The sequence below is a fragment of the Heptranchias perlo genome, chromosome 12, assembly GCF_035084215.1.
Source record: "Heptranchias perlo isolate sHepPer1 chromosome 12, sHepPer1.hap1, whole genome shotgun sequence".
NCBI classification, from domain to species: domain Eukaryota; kingdom Metazoa; phylum Chordata; class Chondrichthyes; order Hexanchiformes; family Hexanchidae; genus Heptranchias; species Heptranchias perlo.
In genome coordinates this window covers 29,272,138-29,286,906 of record NC_090336.1, presented here as the reverse complement: position 1 = coordinate 29,286,906, position 14,769 = coordinate 29,272,138, and the positions used below count along the sequence as shown (strand labels likewise).

General features: G+C 41.0%; 3 long non-coding RNA genes across 3 annotated transcripts; all 3 read left to right on the top strand.

Moving 5' to 3' along the window:
• Positions 1–6,754: 6,754 nt before the first annotated feature.
• On the top strand, positions 6,755–8,240 carry LOC137327700 (uncharacterized). Its single transcript, XR_010964525.1, has 3 exons — positions 6,755–6,819; positions 7,532–7,612; positions 8,182–8,240. It is a non-coding gene; the product is annotated as an uncharacterized lncRNA (long non-coding RNA).
• Positions 8,241–9,710: 1,470 nt separating this feature from the next.
• LOC137327699 (uncharacterized) lies at positions 9,711–11,197 on the top strand. Its single transcript, XR_010964524.1, has 3 exons — positions 9,711–9,775; positions 10,489–10,569; positions 11,139–11,197. It is a non-coding gene; the product is annotated as an uncharacterized lncRNA (long non-coding RNA).
• A 1,470-nt stretch (positions 11,198–12,667) lies between these two features.
• Positions 12,668–14,154, top strand: LOC137327698 (uncharacterized). Its single transcript, XR_010964523.1, has 3 exons — positions 12,668–12,732; positions 13,446–13,526; positions 14,096–14,154. It is a non-coding gene; the product is annotated as an uncharacterized lncRNA (long non-coding RNA).
• The last annotated feature ends 615 nt before the right edge of the window (positions 14,155–14,769 follow it).

The window sequence follows — 14,769 nt, the reverse complement described above, 5'->3', positions numbered from 1 at the left end:
GAAATTGTCTGTTCAGGCGAATATAGTGTCCGCTCCTCTGCTTTCCCACTGGTGCAGCAATGCAACAGGACTTCAGGAGCTAAAGTTCAGATTGTCTGAATGGGTTGAGGTTTCTTGTCTCAAAACCGTTGAAACATTAAACCTGGAAGTCTTTTCCTTTATTTGAGTGCAGTGTCTAGGCAGAGGACACAAAAGAAACAGGCGATGGAGTTAAGGCAGCACAAAATAACCCTGATGTATACAGTATTGAGAAACAAGAAAAGACAACAAATGTAAAGGATGGTGGAGGTAGTAAATTTGGTGAAACACCTTATGTACTATTGAAAGTGAAAAAAAGAATTGTTTGTAGTCCAGGAATTGAAGTCTGCACAGTGTGACTTCCCAAATTCCTGGAAATACTCTTGCCTCTGAGACAGAAGGTAGTGTGTTGAAGTCCTATTCCAGGACTTGAGCAAATATCTCGACTGACACCCCAGTCCATTATTGATGGAAAATTGCATTGTCACAGCAGCCATCGTATTCAGACTAGAGGAATCTCCTCTTTTCTCAAATTCAGAATTGATGAAATTTTCTACTGAGAACTCCGCTGATGTATCCTTACATCATCCTTGCACAATGGTTAGATCAGAATAAAATATCAAGCTAGAACCTAAATGGGGCAAATGAAGAACCAAGTTGTGGAATTCTGCCAATACTATTTGAAGCTAGTTGACTGAGGAAAATTAATTGCAGAGAGTGAATCCGACCAGCAGATAATATTCTCAGTGAGCAACAATTCTGGATTATTGTCAGGGTCTTTAATGTGGCGCCAATCTGAGAAATAACGACATTTCTACTTTGATAAAGTTGCATCGTGCTCAACAGAATACATGCCTACTCTTTCAGTATTGGTCAATAGCGTTATCACTGCTGTTTCTGCTCCTCTGCACTATGGGGTTTATACTGTTCATATTGTTTTTATCTATTCATGTAGAATCACAGGAACCCCCCGCAATAGAACAAAGCAATATTCAGAAAACAGAGCAAGGTATTGATTATAAGCAGTGTAGATGAAAACATAAAATTACAAAGGGATATTGATAGATTAGGTGAATGGGCAAAACAGTGGCAAATGGAATTCAATGCAGACAAATGTGAGGTCATCCACTTTGGATCAAAAAAGGATAGAACAGGGTACTTTCTAAATGGTAAAAAGTTAAAAACAGTGGATGTCCAAAGGGACTTAGGGGTTCAGGTACATAGATCATTGAAGTGTCATGAACAGGTGCAGAAAATAATCAATAAGGCTAATGGAATGCTGGCCTTTATATGGAGAGGACTAGAGTACAAGGGGGCAGAAGTTATGCTGCAGCTATACAAAACCCTGGTTAGACCGCACCTGGAGTACTGTGAGCAATTCTGGGCACTGTGCCTTCGGAAAACATATTGGCCTTGGAGGGAGTGCAGTGTAGGTTTACTAGAATGATACCCGGACTTCAAGGGTTAAGTTACGAGGAGAAATTACACAAATTGGGGTTGTATTCTCTAGAGTTTCGAAGGTTGAGGGGTGATCTGATCGAAGTTTATAAGATATTAAGGGGAACAGATAGGGTGGATAGAGAGAAACTATTTCCGCTGGTTGGGGATTTTAGGAGTAGGGGGCAGAGTCTAAAAATTAGAGCCAGACCTTTCAGGAGCGAGATTAGAAAACATTTCTACACACAAAGGGTGGTAGAAGTTTGGAACTCTCTTCCGCAAACGGCAATTGATACTAGCTCAATTGCTAAATTTAAAACTGAGATAGATAGCTTTTTGGCAGCCAAAGGTATTAAGGGATATGGGCCAAAGGCAGGTATATGGAGTTAGAGCACAGATCAGCCATTATCTTATCAAATGGCGGAGCAGGCACGAGGGACTGAATGGCCTACTCCTGTTACGATGTTCCAATGTTCCTATGATCGCTGCAATGAAGAAGGCAAGTTTGAAAGGATCAATAAGCAAGGAACTCAAGGTGAGATTAATAAAGAAGACAATATGTTGGGTAAATATCTGACCTAATGAAAAAATATCATCATATATTTAAGGTGAGACATTCAGGAGAGTGTCAGATAAAACTAATTGATTCCAAAGGTCAACAATTCCCATTTAAAATTGTATCTCTTAATACATTGGGTGCAAAAGATGTAAAAAATGACCCTGTGCATTGGGTCCTTCCTGTGCTCTGTCTGTTGCAGTGTCAAAGGCAGAGGACACAAGAGAAACAGGTGATATATATAAGGCAGTATTGTGACCCTGATGCTCACAATACTGAGAAACAAGAAAACATAAATGCAAAGGACAGTGGAGGTAATAAATTTGGTGAAAGACCTTATCTACTATTGTTTGTAGTCCAGGAATTGAATAGAATTAAAGTGATTGGCAAATTAACTATAGGTGACATGAGGAAAAACCTTTTTACACAGAGAGTGGTTAGGATCAGGAATGCACTGCTGGCAGGGTGGATAAAGGGGAACCAGTGGATGTAATGTATTGAGACTTCCAGAAGGCATTCGACAAGGTGCCACATAAAGGATTATTGCTCAAGATAAAGAATCACTGGATTGGGGGTAATATTCTGGCATGGGTGGAGGATTGGTTATCTAACAGGAAGAAGAGAGTTGGGATAAATGGTTCATTCTCGGACAGGCAACCTGTAGCCAGTGGTGTTCCGCAGGGGTCGGTGCTGGGTCCCCAACTCTTTACAATCTATATTAACGATTTGGAGGAGGGGACCGAGTGTAACATATCAAAGTTTGCAGATGATACAAAGATGGGAGGGAAAGTAGAGAGTGAGGAGGACATAAAAAACCTACAAGGGGATATAGACAGGCTGGGTGAGTGGGCGGAGATTTGGCAGATGCAATACAATATTGGAAAATGTGAGGTTATGCACTTTGGCAGGAAAAATCAGAGAGCAAGTTATTATCTTAATGGCGAAAAACTGGAAAGTACTGCAGTACAAAGGGATCTGGGGGTCCTAGTGCAAGAAAATCGAAAAGTTAGTATGCAGGTGCAGCAGGTGATCAAGAAGGCCAACAGAATGTTGGCTTTTATTGCTAGGGGGATAGAATATAAAAACAGGGAGGTATTGCTGCAGTTATATAAGGTATTGGTGAGACCGCACCTGGAATACTGCATACAGTTTTGGTCTCCATACTTAAGACAAGACATACTTGCTCTAGAGGCAGTACAAAGAAGGTTCACTCGGTTAATCCCGGAGATGAGGGGGTGGACATATGAGGAGAGGTTGAGTAGATTGGGACTCTACTCATTGGAGTTCAGAAGAATGAGAGGCGATCTTATTGAAACACATAAGATTGTGAAGGGGCTTGATCGGGTGGATGCGGTAAGGATGTTCCCAAGGATGGGTGAAACTAGAACTCGGGGGCATAATCTTAGAATAAGGGGCTGCTCTTTCAAAACTGAGATGAGGAGAAACTTCTTCACTCAGAGGGTAGTAGGTCTGTGGAATTTGCTGCCCCAGGAAGCTGTGGAAGCTACATCATTAAATAAATTTAAAACAGAAATAGACAGTTTCCTAGAAGTAAAGGGAATTAGGGGTTATGGGGAGCAGGCAGGAAATTGGACATGAATTTAGATTTGAGGTTAGGATCAGATCAGCAATGATCTTATTGAATGGCGGAGCAGGCTCGAGGGGCCGATTGGCCTACACCTGCTCCTATTTCTTATGTTCTTATGTTCTTATATAGGGTGATGGAGGCAGATTCAATCGTGGCTTTCAAAAGGGAACTGGATAAGTACTTGAAAGGAAAAAACTTGCAGGCTACGAGAATAGAGCAGAGGAGTGGGACTAGCTGGATTGCTCTTGCATAGACTCGGCACGGACTCGATGGGCCGAACGGCCTCCTTCCGTGCTGTAAACTTTCTATGATTCGATGAAAGTGAAAACAATAATTGTGCAGACTTGAATGCATATACAACATTGTGACTTCCCAAATTCCGTGAAATATTAGTTGCTTCATTCGGTAACTCTTGCCCCTCAGTCAGATGATAGTGTATTGAAGTCCTATTCCGTACTTGTGCATATATCTCGACTGACACCCCTGTACATTATTGATGGAAAGATACATTGTTACAGGAGCCATCGTATTCAGACGAGGGGAATCTCCTCTTTTTTCAAATTCAGAATTGATGTAATTTTCTTCTGGTAACTCCACTGATGTATCCTTACATAAAAGTACAGTATGTGCAGAATGATTGGATCAGAATAAAGTATCGTGCTGGAACATGACTGGAGCACTTGAATAACCAAGTTGTGCAATTACACTAATATTATTTGAAGCTGGTTGACTGAGGTAAATTCAGGGAAGCGAGAGAAGCCTACGAGCAGTTAGTGTTCTCACTGAGAAACAAGTCTGCATTATGCTAAGGGTCTTTAATGCGATGCCATCTTAGAAATAATGACACTTCTCCTTCGTTAAAGTTGCATCGTGCTCAACTGAATACCTGTTTATTCTTTAAATATTGGCCAATGGCATTATCACTACTGTTTCTGCTCCTCAACACTAGCGGGTTTATACTGTTTATAGTGTTTTATTCGACTCATGCAGAATCACAGAAAATCTCCCCAATAGAACAAAACAATACTGGGAATACAGAGCAAGGTGCAGATGATCAATGCAAAGCAGGAGGTGAGTCTCAAAAGAACAATAAGCAAAGAACTGAAGGTGGGATTAATAAAGAGGATAATATGTTGGGGAAAGTATTAGACCAAAGGAAACAATGTCATCACTTATTTAAGTGAGACATGTAGGAAAGTGTTACAGTTAGAGAAAGCTAATTGATCCCAAAGGCGAATGATTCCCTTTTAAAATTGTATCCCTTAATACACTGAGAGCCAAAGATGAAAAAAAATGACCCTGTTCATTGGGTCCTACTTTTGCTCCCTCTATTATCCCTGGAGTGAAATGGTGCCACCCAACGGTTCAGAGCCAATGTCGGGGCGGGTGTTGCTCATGCACCCTTGCAGCCTCCAGTGGCCTTCCCCATCCATGCAGATGACCCCTGTCCCTGGCATCTGGGGCAGGGTCTGAAATTGTCTGTTCAGGCGAATAAAGTGTCCTCTCCCCTGCTTTCCAACTGGTGCAGCAATACTACAGGACTTCAGAAGCTAAAATTCAGATTGTCTGAATGGGTTGAGGTTTCTTGGCTCAAAGCCTTTGAAATATTAAAACTGAAAGTTCGTTCCTTTGTTTGAGCGCAGTGTCAAAGCCAAAGGACACAAGAGGAACAGATGATGGAGAAAAGGCAGGACAAACTGACCCTGATCCACAAAGCACTGAGGAACAACAAAAGACAAGTGTAAAGGATGGTGGAGGTAATAAACTTGGTGAAACACCTTATCTAATGTTGAAAGTGAAGAAAATAATTGTTTGTAGTCTAGGAAATGAAGTCTGCACAGTGTGACTTCCCAAATTCCTGGAAATATTAGTTGCTTCATTCAATACTGTATTCCCTGAAGGCCGTGTGATGAAGATCTATTCCGTACTTGTGTATATATCTCGACTGACACCCCAGTACATTATTGATGGAAAGATGCATTGTTACAGGCACCATCGTATTCAGACCAGAGGAATCTCTTTTTTCACAAATTCAGAATTGATGTAATTTTCTTCTGTAATTCCACCGATGTATCCTTACATAAAAGTACAGTATGTGCACAATGATTGGATCAGAATCAAATATCGTGCTGGAACATGACTGGAGCACTTGAATAACCAAGCTGCGCCATTACGCCAATATTATTTGAAGCTGGTTGATTGAGGTAAATTTGGGGAACCGAGAAAAGCCTCCGAGCAGATAGTAACCTCACTGAGAAACAAGTCTGCATTATTTCAAGGGTCTTTAATGCGATGCCATCTTAGAAATAATGACACTTCTCCTGTGATAAAGTTGCATCGTGCTCAACTGAACACCTGTTTATTCTTTAAATATTGGCCAAAGATATTATCACTCCTGTTTCTGCTCCATTACACTATGGGGTTTATACTGTTTATAGTGTTTTATTCTATTCATGTAGAATCACAGAAAGTTTCCACAGTAGAACAAAACAATAATGAGAAAACAGAGCAAGGTGCAGATGATCAATGCAATGAAGGTGTGTTTCAAAGGATCAATAAGCAAAGAACTGAAGGTGGGATTAATAAAGAAGATAATATGTTGGGAAAAGTATTAGACCGAAGGAAAAAAGGCCTCTTTTAATTAAGTGAGACATTTAGGAAAATGTTACAGTTAGATAAAGCTAATTGATCCTAAAGGTGAATGATTCCCTTTCAAAATTGTATCCCTTAATACACTGAGAGCCAAAAATGAAAAAAATGGCCCCATTCTAGGGGTCCTTCCTGTGCTCCCTTTAGTATCCTCGGAGTGACATGGTGCCACTCCAATGTTCAGAGCCAATGTCGAGGCGGGTGTCGCTCATGCACCCTGCAGCCTCCAGTGGCCTTCCCCATCCATGTCGAAGATCCCTGACCCTGACATCTGGGACAGGGTCTGGAATTGTCTGTTCAGGCGAATATAGTGTCCGCTCCTCTGCATTCCCACGGGTGCAGCAATGCAACAGGACTTCAGGAGTTAAAATTCAGATTGTCTGAATGGGTTGAGGTTTCTTGTCTCAAAGCCTTTGAAATATTAAAGCTGAAAGTTGTTTCGTTTGTTTGAGCGCAGTGTCAATTTGCGAGGGCACAAGAGGAACAGATGATGGAGATAAGGCAGCACAAACTGACCCTGATCCAAACATCACTGAGAAACAACAAAAGACACGTGTTATGGATGGTGGAGGTAATAAACTTGGTGAAACACATTATCTAATGTTGAAAGTGAAGAAAATAATTGTTTGTAGTCCAAGAAATGAAGTCTGCACAGTGTGACTTCCCAAATTCCTGGAAATATTAGTTGATTCATTCAGCACTCTTGCCCCTCAGTCAGATGGTAGTGTATTGAAGTCTGTTCCGTACTTGTGCATAGATCTGGACTGACACCCCAGTACATTATTGATGGAGAGATGCATTGTTACAGGAGCCATCGTGTTCAGACAAGAGGAATCTCCTCTTTTCTCAAATTCAGAATTGATGTAATTTTCTTCTGGTAACTCCACTGATGTATCCTTACATAAAAGTACAGTATGTGCACAATGATTGGATCAGAATCAAATATTGTGCTGGAACATGACTGGAGCACTTGAATAACCAAGTTGTGCAATTACGCCAATGTTATTTGAAGCTGGTTGGCTGAGGTAAATTCAGGGAAGCGAGAGAAGCCTACGAGCAGTTAGTGTTCTGACTGAGAAACAATTCTGCATTATTCTAAGGGTCTTTAATGCGATGCCATCTTAGAAATAATGACACTTCTCCTTCGTTAAAGTTGCATCGTGCTCAACAATGCAATACCTGTTTATTCTTTAAATATTGGCCAATAGCATTATCACTTCTGTTTCTGTTCCTCTACACTATGGGGTTTATACTGTTTATCGTGTTTTATTCTATTCATGTAGAATCACAGAAAACCTCCCCAATAGAACAAAACAATACTGGGAATACAGAGCAAGGTGCGGATGATCAATGCAAAGAAGGAGGTGAGTCTCAAAGGATCAAATTTCAAAAAGAGAAGGTGGGATTAATAAAGAAGACAATATGTTGGGAAAAGTAATAGACCAAAGAAAACAATGTCATCACTTATTTAAGTGAGACATGTAGGAAAGTGTTACAGTTAGAGAAAGCTAATTGATCCCAAAGGCGAATGATTCCCTTTTAAAATTGTATCCCTTAATACACTGAGAGCCATGATGAAAAAAATGACCCTGTTCATTGGGTCCTACTTTTGCTCCCTCTATTATCCCTGGAGTGAAATGGCGCCACTCCACGGTTCAGAGCCAATGTCGGGGCGGGTGTTGCTCATGCACCCTTGCAGCCTCCAGTGGCCTTCCCCATCCATGCAGATAACCCCTGTCCCTGGCATCTGGGGCAGGGTCTGAAATTGTCTGTTCAGGCGAATAAAGTGTCCTCTCCCCTGCTTTCCCACTGGTGCAGCAATACTACAGGACTTCAGAAGCTAAAATTCAGATTGTCTGAATGGGTTGAGGTTTCTTGGCTCAAAGCCATTGAAATATTAAAACTGAAAGTTCGTTCCTTTGTTTGAGCGCAGTGTCAACGCCAAAGGACACAAGAGGAACAGATGATGGAGAAAAGGCAGCACAAACTGACCCTGATCCACAAAGCACTGAGGAACAACAAAAGACAAGTGTAAAGGATGGTGGAGGTAATAAACTTGGTGATACATCTTATCTAATGTTGAAAGTGAAGAAAATAATTGTTTGTAGTCCAGGAAATGAAGTCTGCACAGTGTGACTTCCCAAATTCCTGGAAATATTAGTTGATTCATTCAGCACTCTTGCCCCTCAGTCAGAAGGTAGTGTGTTGAAGACCTGTTCCGTACGTGTGCATAGATCTTGACTGACACCCCGGTACATTATTGATGGAAAGATGCATTGTTACAGGAGCCATCGTATTCAGACAAGAGGAATCTCCTCTTTTCTCAAATTCAGAATTGATGTAATTTTCTTCTGGTAACTCCACTGATGTATCCTTACATAAAAGTACAGTATGTGCACAATGATTGGATCAGAATCAAATATTGTGCTGGAACTTGACTGGAGCACTTGAATAACCAAGTTGTGCAATTACGCCAATATTATTTGAAGCTGGTTGACTGAGGTAAATTCAGGGAACCGAGAAAAGCCTACGAGCAGATAGTAACCTCACTGAGAAACAAGTCTGAATTATTTTAAGGGTCTTTAATGCGATGCCATCTTAGAAATAATGACACTTCTCCTTCGTTAAAGTTGCATCGTGCTCAACAATGCAATACCTGTTTATTCTTTAAATATTGGCCAATAGCATTATCACTTCTGTTTCTGTTCCTCTACACTATGGGGTTTATACTGTTTATAGTGTTTTATTCTATTCATGGAGAATCACAGAAAATCTCCCCAATAGAACAAAACAATACTGGGAATACAGAGCAAGGTGCAGATGATCAATGCAAAGCAGGAGGTGAGTCTCAAAAGAACAATAAGCAAAGAACTGAAGGTGGGATTAATAAAGAGGATAATATGTTGGGAAAAGTATTAGACCAAAGGAAACAATGTCATCACTTATTTAAGTGAGACATGTAGGAAAGTGTTACAGTTAGAGAAAGCTAATTGATCCCAAAGGCGAATGATTCCCTTTTAAAATTGTATCCCTTAATACACTGAGAGCCAAAGATGAAAAAAAATGACCCTGTTCATTGGGTCCTACTTTTGCTCCCTCTATTATCCCTGGAGTGAAATGGTGCCACCCAACGGTTCAGAGCCAATGTCGGGGCGGGTGTTGCTCATGCACCCTTGCAGCCTCCAGTGGCCTTCCCCATCCATGCAGATAACCCCTGTCCCTGGCATCTGGGGCAGGGTCTGAAATTGTCTGTTCAGGCGAATAAAGTGTCCTCTCCCCTGCTTTCCAACTGGTGCAGCAATGCAACAGGACTTCAGGAGTTAAAATTCAGATTGTCTGAATGGGTTGAGGTTTCTTGTCTCAAAGCCTTTGAAATATTAAAGCTGAAAGTTGTTTCGTTTGTTTGAGCGCAGTGTCAATTTGCGAGGGCACAAGAGGAACAGATGATGGAGATAAGGCAGCACAAACTGACCCTGATCCAAACATCACTGAGAAACAACAAAAGACACGTGTTATGGATGGTGGAGGTAATAAACTTGGTGAAACACATTATCTAATGTTGAAAGTGAAGAAAATAATTGTTTGTAGTCCAAGAAATGAAGTCTGCACAGTGTGACTTCCCAAATTCCTGGAAATATTAGTTGATTCATTCAGCACTCTTGCCCCTCAGTCAGATGGTAGTGTATTGAAGTCCTGTTCCGTACTTGTGCATAGATCTGGACTGACACCCCAGTACATTATTGATGGAGAGATGCATTGTTACAGGAGCCATCGTGTTCAGACAAGAGGAATCTCCTCTTTTCTCAAATTCAGAATTGATGTAATTTTCTTCTGGTAACTCCACTGATGTATCCTTACATAAAAGTACAGTATGTGCACAATGATTGGATCAGAATCAAATATTGTGCTGGAACATGACTGGAGCACTTGAATAACCAAGTTGTGCAATTACGCCAATGTTATTTGAAGCTGGTTGGCTGAGGTAAATTCAGGGAAGCGAGAGAAGCCTACGAGCAGTTAGTGTTCTGACTGAGAAACAATTCTGCATTATTCTAAGGGTCTTTAATGCGATGCCATCTTAGAAATAATGACACTTCTCCTTCGTTAAAGTTGCATCGTGCTCAACAATGCAATACCTGTTTATTCTTTAAATATTGGCCAATAGCATTATCACTTCTGTTTCTGTTCCTCTACACTATGGGGTTTATACTGTTTATCGTGTTTTATTCTATTCATGTAGAATCACAGAAAACCTCCCCAATAGAACAAAACAATACTGGGAATACAGAGCAAGGTGCGGATGATCAATGCAAAGAAGGAGGTGAGTCTCAAAGGATCAAATTTCAAAAAGAGAAGGTGGGATTAATAAAGAAGACAATATGTTGGGAAAAGTAATAGACCAAAGAAAACAATGTCATCACTTATTTAAGTGAGACATGTAGGAAAGTGTTACAGTTAGAGAAAGCTAATTGATCCCAAAGGCGAATGATTCCCTTTTAAAATTGTATCCCTTAATACACTGAGAGCCATGATGAAAAAAATGACCCTGTTCATTGGGTCCTACTTTTGCTCCCTCTATTATCCCTGGAGTGAAATGGCGCCACTCCACGGTTCAGAGCCAATGTCGGGGCGGGTGTTGCTCATGCACCCTTGCAGCCTCCAGTGGCCTTCCCCATCCATGCAGATAACCCCTGTCCCTGGCATCTGGGGCAGGGTCTGAAATTGTCTGTTCAGGCGAATAAAGTGTCCTCTCCCCTGCTTTCCCACTGGTGCAGCAATACTACAGGACTTCAGAAGCTAAAATTCAGATTGTCTGAATGGGTTGAGGTTTCTTGGCTCAAAGCCATTGAAATATTAAAACTGAAAGTTCGTTCCTTTGTTTGAGCGCAGTGTCAACGCCAAAGGACACAAGAGGAACAGATGATGGAGAAAAGGCAGCACAAACTGACCCTGATCCACAAAGCACTGAGGAACAACAAAAGACAAGTGTAAAGGATGGTGGAGGTAATAAACTTGGTGATACATCTTATCTAATGTTGAAAGTGAAGAAAATAATTGTTTGTAGTCCAGGAAATGAAGTCTGCACAGTGTGACTTCCCAAATTCCTGGAAATATTAGTTGATTCATTCAGCACTCTTGCCCCTCAGTCAGAAGGTAGTGTGTTGAAGACCTGTTCCGTACGTGTGCATAGATCTTGACTGACACCCCGGTACATTATTGATGGAAAGATGCATTGTTACAGGAGCCATCGTATTCAGACAAGAGGAATCTCCTCTTTTCTCAAATTCAGAATTGATGTAATTTTCTTCTGGTAACTCCACTGATGTATCCTTACATAAAAGTACAGTATGTGCACAATGATTGGATCAGAATCAAATATTGTGCTGGAACTTGACTGGAGCACTTGAATAACCAAGTTGTGCAATTACGCCAATATTATTTGAAGCTGGTTGACTGAGGTAAATTCAGGGAACCGAGAAAAGCCTACGAGCAGATAGTAACCTCACTGAGAAACAAGTCTGAATTATTTTAAGGGTCTTTAATGCGATGCCATCTTAGAAATAATGACACTTCTCCTTCGTTAAAGTTGCATCGTGCTCAACAATGCAATACCTGTTTATTCTTTAAATATTGGCCAATAGCATTATCACTTCTGTTTCTGTTCCTCTACACTATGGGGTTTATACTGTTTATAGTGTTTTATTCTATTCATGGAGAATCACAGAAAATCTCCCCAATAGAACAAAACAATACTGGGAATACAGAGCAAGGTGCAGATGATCAATGCAAAGCAGGAGGTGAGTCTCAAAAGAACAATAAGCAAAGAACTGAAGGTGGGATTAATAAAGAGGATAATATGTTGGGAAAAGTATTAGACCACAGGAAACAATGTCATCACTTATTTAAGTGAGACATGTAGGAAAGTGTTACAGTTAGAGAAAGCTAATTGATCCCAAAGGCGAATGATTCCCTTTTAAAATTGTATCCCTTAATACACTGAGAGCCAAAGATGAAAAAAAATGACCCTGTTCATTGGGTCCTACTTTTGCTCCCTCTATTATCCGTGGAGTGAAATGGTGCCACCCAACGGTTCAGAGCCAATGTCGGGGCGGGTGTTGCTCATGCACCCTTGCAGCCTCCAGTGGCCTTCCCCATCCATGCAGATAACCCCTGTCCCTGGCATCTGGGGCAGGGTCTGAAATTGTCTGTTCAGGCGAATAAAGTGTCCTCTCCCCTGCTTTCCAACTGGTGCAGCAATGCAACAGGACTTCAGGAGTTAAAATTCAGATTGTCTGAATGGGTTGAGGTTTCTTGTCTCAAAGCCTTTGAAATATTAAAGCTGAAAGTTGTTTCGTTTGTTTGAGCGCAGTGTCAATTTGCGAGGGCACAAGAGGAACAGATGATGGAGATAAGGCAGCACAAACTGACCCTGATCCAAACATCACTGAGAAACAACAAAAGACACGTGTTATGGATGGTGGAGGTAATAAACTTGGTGAAACACATTATCTAATGTTGAAAGTGAAGAAAATAATTGTTTGTAGTCCAAGAAATGAAGTCTGCACAGTGTGACTTCCCAAATTCCTGGAAATATTAGTTGATTCATTCAGCACTCTTGCCCCTCAGTCAGATGGTAGTGTATTGAAGTCCTGTTCCGTACTTGTGCATAGATCTGGACTGACACCCCAGTACATTATTGATGGAGAGATGCATTGTTACAGGAGCCATCGTGTTCAGACAAGAGGAATCTCCTCTTTTCTCAAATTCAGAATTGATGTAATTTTCTTCTGGTAACTCCACTGATGTATCCTTACATAAAAGTACAGTATGTGCACAATGATTGGATCAGAATCAAATATTGTGCTGGAACATGACTGGAGCACTTGAATAACCAAGTTGTGCAATTACGCCAATGTTATTTGAAGCTGGTTGGCTGAGGTAAATTCAGGGAAGCGAGAGAAGCCTACGAGCAGTTAGTGTTCTGACTGAGAAACAATTCTGCATTATTCTAAGGGTCTTTAATGCGATGCCATCTTAGAAATAATGACACTTCTCCTTCGTTAAAGTTGCATCGTGCTCAACAATGCAATACCTGTTTATTCTTTAAATATTGGCCAATAGCATTATCACTTCTGTTTCTGTTCCTCTACACTATGGGGTTTATACTGTTTATCGTGTTTTATTCTATTCATGTAGAATCACAGAAAACCTCCCCAATAGAACAAAACAATACTGGGAATACAGAGCAAGGTGCGGATGATCAATGCAAAGAAGGAGGTGAGTCTCAAAGGATCAAATTTCAAAAAGAGAAGGTGGGATTAATAAAGAAGACAATATGTTGGGAAAAGTAATAGACCAAAGAAAACAATGTCATCACTTATTTAAGTGAGACATGTAGGAAAGTGTTACAGTTAGAGAAAGCTAATTGATCCCAAAGGCGAATGATTCCCTTTTAAAATTGTATCCCTTAATACACTGAGAGCCATGATGAAAAAAATGACCCTGTTCATTGGGTCCTACTTTTGCTCCCTCTATTATCCCTGGAGTGAAATGGCGCCACTCCACGGTTCAGAGCCAATGTCGGGGCGGGTGTTGCTCATGCACCCTTGCAGCCTCCAGTGGCCTTCCCCATCCATGCAGATAACCCCTGTCCCTGGCATCTGGGGCAGGGTCTGAAATTGTCTGTTCAGGCGAATAAAGTGTCCTCTCCCCTGCTTTCCCACTGGTGCAGCAATACTACAGGACTTCAGAAGCTAAAATTCAGATTGTCTGAATGGGTTGAGGTTTCTTGGCTCAAAGCCATTGAAATATTAAAACTGAAAGTTCGTTCCTTTGTTTGAGCGCAGTGTCAACGCCAAAGGACACAAGAGGAACAGATGATGGAGAAAAGGCAGCACAAACTGACCCTGATCCACAAAGCACTGAGGAACAACAAAAGACAAGTGTAAAGGATGGTGGAGGTAATAAACTTGGTGATACATCTTATCTAATGTTGAAAGTGAAGAAAATAATTGTTTGTAGTCCAGGAAATGAAGTCTGCACAGTGTGACTTCCCAAATTCCTGGAAATATTAGTTGATTCATTCAGCACTCTTGCCCCTCAGTCAGAAGGTAGTGTGTTGAAGACCTGTTCCGTACGTGTGCATAGATCTTGACTGACACCCCGGTACATTATTGATGGAAAGATGCATTGTTACAGGAGCCATCGTATTCAGACAAGAGGAATCTCCTCTTTTCTCAAATTCAGAATTGATGTAATTTTCTTCTGGTAACTCCACTGATGTATCCTTACATAAAAGTACAGTATGTGCACAATGATTGGATCAGAATCAAATATTGTGCTGGAACTTGACTGGAGCACTTGAATAACCAAGTTGTGCAATTACACCAATATTATTTGAAGCCGGTTGACTGAGGTAAATTCAGGGAAGCGAGAGAAGCCTACGAGCAGTAAGTGTTCTCACTGAGAAACAATTCTGCATTATTCTAAGGGTCTTTAATGCGATGCCATCTTAGAAATA